Source organism: Cricetulus griseus, chromosome 2 (genome assembly GCF_003668045.3).
Source record: "Cricetulus griseus strain 17A/GY chromosome 2, alternate assembly CriGri-PICRH-1.0, whole genome shotgun sequence".
Lineage (NCBI taxonomy): Eukaryota > Metazoa > Chordata > Mammalia > Rodentia > Cricetidae > Cricetulus > Cricetulus griseus.
In genome coordinates, this window is record NC_048595.1 from 127009412 (window position 1) to 127018458 (window position 9047).

Below are 9047 nucleotides of genomic sequence, written 5' to 3' on the forward strand. Positions count from 1 at the left end.
CCAGAGCAAGATGAAAAGAAACAAGTTAAAAGCAGAAAACACTTAAGGAAGTTAACACTGAAGACTTATTTAAAGGAAGATGGGGTTCTTCTTCCAGAGATTTTTTCAGGTTCCCACACCTCTGCAAATGAGCTCACCTTGCATCTTTGGTATTGCCTAGGAATCTTTGCCTTTAGAAATACCACCTCTTATGCATGTCGACACATATATCCCATTTGATTTGGTTTCAATACTGTTGAATTTATCTTCCCTCAGTTACTAAAAGACAGTTGACTTTTGCTGAATTTATGTTTTAGAATAATACACTTACTTCATGGAATAATCAATTGAATTAATGTATCTCTCTTCATAACTTCACATATTTACTTATTGTGGTGAGATTCTTAAAAGCCCAATTTTTTAGCAAATTGAAATACACATCATTGTTATTTTATTATTATTTTGCATGTGCATGCATGTTCACAAAAGTGTGTTGTTACATGTGCACATGTGTGACTGTTCATACAGAGGCACTAGGTTAACATCGGGAGTCTTCTTTTATTATCTCACATTTTAATAGTTCTCAGTTAAGGTATCTAAACTGCAACCCAAGTGTGCCCATAAGGCCACTTGCTCTGAGTTTCCCAATCTCTGCCATCTGAGCACTGGAGTCACCAGCAGGTTGCAATGAACATCAGGCATTTCTGGGTGCTGGGAGGGTAACTCTGGTTTAGTGTTTTCATGGCAAATGCTTTACCCACAGCGCTGTCTCTGCAGCTCTACCAGATACTGTTGACTGTAGATGTTATGCTCTGCAGCAGATCTCAAAAACTTATTCCTTCCCAGATGAAAGATGGTGCTTTCTGGCAAACATTTCTTCATTTCTCATCTCTCCACTGCACTCCCCATAACTTGGAAACCACCATTCCTCTCTATATGACTTTTTAATATTTTATAAATATGTGTGTGTTTGTGTGTGTGTGTGTGTGTGTGTGTGTGTGTGTGTGTGTGTGTGTGTGTTTATATAGATAGATGCATAGATACATAGACAGGTAGATAGCAATGTTTTTCATTTTGTGTCTGTCCTATCTCATTTAGCAAAACGTCATTCAGAGTCATCCATGTTGTTAGAAATGATAGTTTCCTTTTAAAAAAGAATAGTATTCCAATGTGTATGTAAACCATACTTGCTTTACTCATAAAAAATAAGAACTCGATGGAATGAAATATGTGTGAGTACCTACTGTATGCCAGCCAGCCACTATTCTTGCTGCTGGGAAATCTGCTAGTGAGGAATACAAACCCCAATGTTTATTCTTGGCTAGTGCGCATTCTTTGGAAAGTCTTTTCAATGTTTTAGAGAAGTAACGACTCCTCATCCTGCTGTTTCTTCCTGATGGCGTGAATTCCATTAGCAGAGCAAGGCAATGCCTCCCACTTCTTGATTTCTTTTGAGAGGCAGTAGCCTCTGTTTGGTGATTTGAGAAGCACTTGGATATTCAGTTGTTCTGTCCTTCATAGTCTTCAGAAACTGATGCCCTGGGAATGCAGACATTGTTCTACAATAAGGTAGTACTGCATGCAGCTGTGACCTGCGTGAGCACAGAGCTATGGGGACCTTTCAATAGAGAGAAGTCCATTTTGCCACTCTCCTGCCACACCCCTCAAAAATCTGATCAAAATTGAGGACATGTGCTTTGATAGCCTGCCCTGTATTTCTAGTTTGTTTGCTTGTTGAATGAAGTCTAGAGTCCCTGTTGGATCTTGCCATGCACCTTGAATCCTGTTTCTCTTCTATTCTCTCAAAAACAACTTTTCTGCCCTGCGTATTTTTCACATTTGCAATTAACCATAAAACAGCATTGTTTTATGTATTATTTTAAATTTATATAAATGTGGCAAATATTAATCTGTAGTCAATTTTCCACTGTGATTTTTAAATTAAATTGTGTCCACACTGGTTTGTGAATAGCAAGTTTATTTTTACTTATTGCATAATATTACCACTGGGGTAGAAATTTGCCAGTGTTAGTCTTTCTTTCTTTGCTTAGCATACTTATTCTCCTGGTATACCAAGACCAGGTCTGGGCTTTTCAATCTGTTACTTCTGCCAGACACAGTCCCTCTACTAACCTTATGTTCTATTGATAACTCCAGCACCCATGGCCATCCTAATTCCAGTATTTAGGTTTCGGCCTAGTCATTTTTTCCTTCATGCATTCTTCCCTGATCCTCACAGTGGCTTGCAGCCCAAAAATGAGACTGAAATGTGAAAGCTCTTGACTGAGTTCTACACAGAAGTAGAACATTTGAGAGGTCAGATTGATAAAGTTTTTGCACCATATTGCAGTACAGTTAAAATTCAAAGCAGACGTTTAATTGCTAGAACAGTTTTGTTCATCTAATAATATTACAGTCCATAATTTCTGACTAGAATAGTAAATGGCTACTGCCATCAAATGTCTTTAGGTAATCAATATTGGAGTACATGTATATCTGTTTTGAATTAGCAAGTAGGCATTCTTTTTAAAATTCAGGGGCATCATTTTGAAAAATGTACTTTGTTTATTGTGATAACTACTTTAGCTTATTTATTCATGAAAAAACTTATAGTGCATTTTATGGCTATACTACTTGAGTCAGTCCATCCTTGCCCACGGATAGTCAAGATCATCAGTTCTCTGGGATGATTTTCACGATTAGCAGAAGAATTAATAAACAGAAGCACATATCATAAATGCTAAGTTTAACCCTGAAAAATACAAACATCAGTTATCGCCCAAATTTTTGCTTTATTTTATTATTTTACATTGAGAAAAAGATGAGGGATTTTTGTTTCTAATACACAAAGTATCTTGTGGCTAACACTCATTAGGGTTACTGGGACTGAGATGCAAACATTCCTCTTGCTTTGTGAAATGTACAGGACACATGATGTTTCCAGGAGGGACACTCTGAAACCTTCATAAAACATTCATATCACTTGGATATGAAAAAAGCCAAAGGAAAACCTCCTTTAATAAAACATTTGCCCCTGTTACACTACAATGCTTAGAATTTTATTTATTCAAGCATCACACGCAATACAGTTGAATGATATGTGCATTTTGCATGGAATGCAAGTGTGCCAGGACTCTCATTTTGTAAAGAAAGAGCTTCCCCACACAACAGTGAGCAATTTGGTAGAAACTTGCCTGATTCTCTCCCGTCCTTAACGTATTTGTATGCTTTTCCTAGTTTGGACTTAAGTTACTTTTAAAAATTAATTTGTTGTTGTTGTTGAAGATGATGATGATTATGTTTCTATAATTTTCTGAATAAGGGGTCGTTAAGGGGTAAAAAATGAAATAAAGGAAATAATGACTTTTTAAATAAGTTCTCGCCTCATAGCCACAGACAAAATTTACTTGATAATATTGACTTTGGTTATGTTAACACACAACTTGATTGGAATTGAAAGGCATGTTAGAGTTATGACGGAATTTTAATACATTATGAAGCTCTGTAAAAAGTTGTTAAGTGCAGTATAATGTTTTAAGTCACAGCAGAGTAAACATATGCATGCACATATGTATGCATATTTTCACAAACACTAAAAATTATTATTTCTGACCAGCTTCTCAAAAAGGTTGACATTCTGATAGTCTTCAAAGGTGCAGCAGTATGCAATTAATGTTTATATATCTTGAGTACAATATGCCAGCCTTCTAAAGGAAAGGTTAAAATGTTGAACATCTATGCTCTCTACAAGTAAATAACACATTACATGGCTGCATTATGACCAGATTATATCTGTTAGTTACTGCTGTGCACCATGTAAATCTCTATGTCCTCCTGGGAAATGAGAAAATCATTTCAGACCTCAATAACTAACAATCAGTTATTGCTCTGGGCAACAATAAAGCTGAATGCAATTACCTAAAGCGAAGTTAGCAGTGTAACGAATGAAATACAGAGGATTTCCCCCCCCCCTCTTAAAATAAATGTAGCATCTCCTCATCGCATGTTACTGGGTCTTTCAAATAGTGCATTGTTCGAATAGCCTATTTGAGGTTTGAAATATATGTGATTACAAATTATAAAGTTACTTTTTATGATATCATTGACTTGGTTAGTATACAGAAACATCAGCAATAGCAAATAATAACAACAGTAATTAAAAATAATCATACTAGTAAAACCCACAAACTGTATACTATAAAATATTTGCTTGAAAGATTTCCTTGATGGAGTTTTGTTCTAAAAAATCATTACTTTTCTTAATGAACATGATAATTTTTGCTAGTGTTTATTCATGTATCGAAAAGGGCAGTACAAAAAAAATGGTTAGGTTAGGCTTACATATGTTTATTACCTTTTATTGTTTAAGTATTTACTGAAATGAATAGTGAAGAGAAGGAAGTAGTGAACAAGAAAGACTAATGAACAAGTTCTACTCTTAGAATTACTGTGACACTATTTACTTACCCAAAACTGGTTTCTAATTCATTATTTGCATACATTTCCTATTTGTCACAACAGAATGCAATTATCATGATCGAATTTCCCAGTAGAAATCTAATCCTGCTGTTTCCCACTTTGTTTAAGTATTTCTTGTGTATAAATGTAGTCATGTTTGGCATTGCTGCTCCCGAAAAAGTGGCTTTTCTGGCAATTCAAGGGTTAGCATCCACTTGACAGTGAATATGGACTTTCTTTAGCTCTGTATTCAAATGGCCCTGCCAAAGTATTTTCCATGCTCTTTCTTCATTTCTGTTTATAATAAATCCTTGGAAGTTTGATGCTAACATCTGCTTTCTGAAGCAATCCTTTCTCTTCCTCTGCAAAAGCACACTTGGACTTATTACAGTCCAGTTGTTTATTAGAGTTTGGCTGTTAGCAATTATTATTGTTTAAGAAAATGGATTGTTTCACAGGGAGAAGCTTGCAGGAAAACTGAATGAATCATATTACTAAAGGTTATGTAAAATCGGCATCTACAAACATTGAGAGCATCTGCCTCTCTGCAGATGTGTAATCTGTAGTTTTATTGTAGGTTTAGTGATAGGAGGATGCTCCTACTTCATGAACCACACTGTTGGGAAATAAAATTCATGGACCAGTGTAGAATCATTATTGGCTTTTCTTGCTTGCTTAAATTTTTATTTTCATTTCTTTGTTTCATTCTAATTGGCCTTTCTGTCTCCCTTTCCTACCTTTCTTCTTATCCTTTCAATTGATGATTATTGATAATACACTATGTCTTGGACCCATAAATCATAATTCCTACTTGCCACAATAAGTTAAAGAGATATATAAATTACTGAGATTATTATTTTTTATTTGTTTATTTGTTTATATTGGTGGCATTAAACTCGGTGGGGGGGGAGGTCTTATGCATACTGGCTATTATTCTACCCCTGGAGTACATTCCTAGACCATACAATTATTTTTACATTGAATGAGAGTCACACCAAATATTTAAAGTGTTCCTTAATAAAGTCTCAATGAATGTTTTTTTCCTATTTATTACAAGTTTTGAGGATGGGCTATTAAGAATGTTGTACATTATTCTCTCCGACCTGCACTGAGAGATCCAACTCATTTAACTCCAGAGAACTCCAAAAAGATTTAGCAAAGCTAGTTTGGTTGATCACTCTTGTTCACGGCTACACATTTCTTATATTCTCCATTGATACTGCCTATAAACACTCAATAAAACATGCATGCAGATGTGTGCATACACACACAGCAAGAACACCAGTTGCTTTCAGATTTAATACACACCTGAGTCACTCAGAGTCTGTAAAGGCATAAAGTACTGAGTCGACATGTGTATATTTCTCTAATTCTACAAATCAGGAAAAAGTCTGAAAATTGCATTGTTTTGTTTTTGAGACTCGCTTTCTCTGTGTACCCCTGGCTGTCCTGGAACTCACACTGTAGACCAGGCTGGCCTCAAACTCAGAGATCTGTCTGCCTCTTCCTCCCAAGTGCTAGGATTAAAGGCGTGTGCTACTACTACCCAGCACATTTTTAACATGTTATCAGATGTTACAACTGGATTGAAGACCTGAACAGTAAGAACTTTAGCATTTGGAAGAATGTTCTATTTTCTGCTATAAGAGTGGGGTAGGAAATCAAATCTACTGGCACACGATATTAACACTAAGCTCAAGAAGGAGCTAATTCATCTGTGTCAAGTGGTATGCTGTTACTGCTACTCTGTTCCTGTCTTTGTTAAGCCTCCAAGTATTAGCAAGTCTTGGAATATATCTGAATTTTGGGTTAAAATACAAGTCTGAGTAGGTTTAACTCAACAGAGTTAAAAGCCAGGCTCCCTTTTGTAATTTGTATATTTTTTAAAATTCATCTGAGTATGAACTAGTATGGCACAGTATATTCATAACTACATGAGAAAACTCACCTACTAAAAGTACTCTATCTTTTTTTTAATTAAAACATCAACAACCTTTATTGAAGAGCAAGTAACACTCTGTACTAAGTACAGGTGGCACATGGTGCCAATTGCATTTGCAGATATAGTGTAGTGGTTCACTAGAGTTATGCTTTTGCCTTGGCCTTGAACAAATTCTGAACTAGTGTACAATTCAGCTGTACCAGAGTGCTGATCTTAGCATACTTGGATGTTGCATACTTATTCTTGTGCTTTGTAAGGCCACAGTTCACCATGACTACATTCTTAGCCAAGTGCTGCATGACAGACAGAAGGGATTCTTCAGTATAAGACAGGTAGTGATGCAGGGTCGGTGTCCATTCACCATTGTCAAGAATTTTCAGTGCTAAGCAAAAACCTCCAGCTGCAGTCTGAGAAGTAACGATGTGTACCATGTCATAGTCCAATACAGTAAACTTCATGAGATATTTGGCTAAAGTATACTGTTCAATGTCAATCTCTCCAATCTTAGAGGCTCTACTGAGGAAGTGCAGAGGTGAGGGCAACTCAAACTGAAGTTTAGAACTCTTAGAATCTTCATTTCTATCCATCTGATTTGGTGCTTAGTGTAAGTATTGATAGTCACAAAAGCGAAGTCATCTATTTCTGGAGGGTACATTTCTTCATATTTGCTTGCAATAAACATGGCAGTCACACCAACTAGCTGCAGGATCTCCTTGGGCACATAATTATCCTGCATGAACCGGTCAATAATAGAAACAGTCATGTACATAGTCTCTTGCAGCAGCCTACATTTCATTTGAACCTGTATCAGCCAGTCAATTAGAATGGCTCTTGTGTTTCCAGTGACTCCATGGTTCAGTAGGTTTTTTGGTTTAACTGACTGTTCTTCCTCCAATTGTCTGAGATAAGCATATTTGTCTTTCACATATTCACTACAGAAGTTTGGATCAGAGCCATCATCTGCATCCACATCACTCACGGCAAGAATTACATCAGAGAAAGTCTAAAGTCTGACACAGGTATTCTTCTGCAGGGACACATCCAGATGTTTCTGTTGGGCTTGGAGGCAGATTATCAACCAAAACAGGTTCAGGAGAAAGCTTTTCGTCTATAACAGGTTCAGGATCAGGCTCAGCAAGTCCCACCTCTGACTCACAGGAACCTTCTCCTGAGGTTTTGGTGGTGGAATTTTAGCTGAAGCTTTTTCAGAGGCACTCTTGCCTATGCCTGTTCGCTGACGTGGTTACCAATATCCTCTAGAGCGGTTCTTGGTCTCAGCCCGGGCTTGGAGGCTGCAGCAATCGCCACAAGCACACGCTTGGCCCCTGCCATGCTGGCCTTGTTTTCTGTGTTATGTTTCGTGTTCCTAGTGACTCTGAGCTCCATGGCTCCTCCAGAAGAAGAAGGTCGGCAACCAGCCGCAAAATCCCTGGCCTCTCGCGGGCCACGGCCAGACACCAAAAGCCATTCCTCTGTAGCATCAGAACTCTATCTTTCTATGAAGGTACCTTTGCCCTCTCCAGTTGGTCTACTGAGGAGACCAGCACACGTATAGAATTTTGGATACCTTATCATTAACAGAGACAAATTCCTATGTATTTCTCTAAGTTTAAGATATTATGTAGTACCAAAAAAATGACAGAAAGATATTTATGATTAACATGAAAAACGAAACTGGAGAGGAAAAACTGTTGCCACTTAAATCAGGTTTCCGATTCAAGACTTACAGAAGGATAATTGATTCACTCAATTTTGAGGCCCAAATTACTTCTTATTGCTGTCCCATCTCTAATTTCTGTCTCATTCGCTTTTGCTGTTGCCCCTTTCCCTTTCTTGCCTTCATGGTACAGTACAGGGTGTTCTTCACGGGTCCCATACATACTTTCTCCTGTTTATGAATGTTCCTCTTCCTTCACTACGGTCACCAGCATTTGCATTTACCTTGGCTTTGATAGACCTTCAGCAGAAACCAGTGAAAATGGATGAGAGTTTTAATTTAGACAAGGTTTGAATGCCATTCCTGCTCATTTGATGCATTGCTTGACTCAAGCTTTCCAGCTTGTTATCCCTCTGTTCTTTATCTACAAATCAAGGTAAATTGTGGTAATAGTTGTCACAAGATGAACTAAACACACAGTGTTTTCACACAAAGTAAATGCTTAACCATGTCTCATTTTTATTCATCTCTCCAAAAAATTTAAATTTATAGCATATTTGTGTGTGTGTGTGTGTGTGTGTGTGTGTGTGTGTGTCTAAGGGGAGGCACACTCATTCTATGACATATGTTCAGAAGGTCAGAGAACAACTTGTGATAGCTAGTTCTCTTCTTCCACCATGTAAATACTGGAGATCAAACATAAGTCATTGGAAATTAGGGTCAGAATTCAGGTCATCGGTATTTACTGGAAGCAACTTTACTCACAGAGACATCTTGCAAAAGACCATTAATGCTAGGGCATCACTTCCTCCCTTTTTATGTGATGTCTTCCCAGGTTGTGGAACCTAAAAACGCTGATGGTATTTACAGAAATAAACTGGGTCTGCATTACCTCATTCAGGATGATCTTTTTAAGTTCCACGCATTTGCCTGAAAATTTTATAATGGCATTGTTTTTAAAAAGCTGAGAGGTGCTCCATTGTGTAAATGTACCACATTTTCTTTATCCAT

At 37.3% G+C, this 9047-nt stretch overlaps 1 pseudogene; it reads right to left on the minus strand.

Moving 5' to 3' along the window:
• Positions 1-6522: 6522 nt before the first annotated feature.
• On the minus strand, positions 6523-7765 carry LOC100764909 (annotated as a pseudogene).
• Between the last annotated feature and the right edge of the window lie 1282 nt (positions 7766-9047).